Consider the following 487-nt stretch of genomic DNA (forward strand, 5'->3'; position numbering starts at 1 on the left):
TCTTGTGCGTTCCAGGCGCCCCCACGACCGTGGTGCCACCTCCGGTCTCTGGTACCCGAGGGCGGCGGGGTTAGGGGCGCGGGGGTCCTCTACCACGTGCACTCCCTGCCGCCGGCACCCGGGTGCGGTCGCGACTTACCCCATCCCACCGGCTCCGTGCCAGTGCGTGTCAGGCGTTCTCGTCCTGGGGTCGTCGCCCGCGCTTGCTGGAGGAGGAGAGGGGTCGGTGAGGCTGAAGCAGGCTCCTCCGCTCGCTGTCCTCGCCGGCCTTCCCTTGCTCGGGGGTCCCTCGCGTTATGCTGCCGACCGATGTGGTGATGCTGTGCTCTCCCGGGCCGGGCCTAAGCCGTGCCAGACGAGGGACGGACGTTCATGGCGAACGGGACCGCTCTTCTCGCTCTGCCCGCGGGTCCCCTCGCCCGTTCTCCCCGCTGCGAGTGGCGTGTGGGAGGCGGCAGGGGTGCGGAATCCGGCCCGACCTCGCTCC

Source organism: Equus asinus, unplaced genomic scaffold (genome assembly GCF_041296235.1).
Source record: "Equus asinus isolate D_3611 breed Donkey unplaced genomic scaffold, EquAss-T2T_v2 contig_334, whole genome shotgun sequence".
NCBI classification, from domain to species: domain Eukaryota; kingdom Metazoa; phylum Chordata; class Mammalia; order Perissodactyla; family Equidae; genus Equus; species Equus asinus.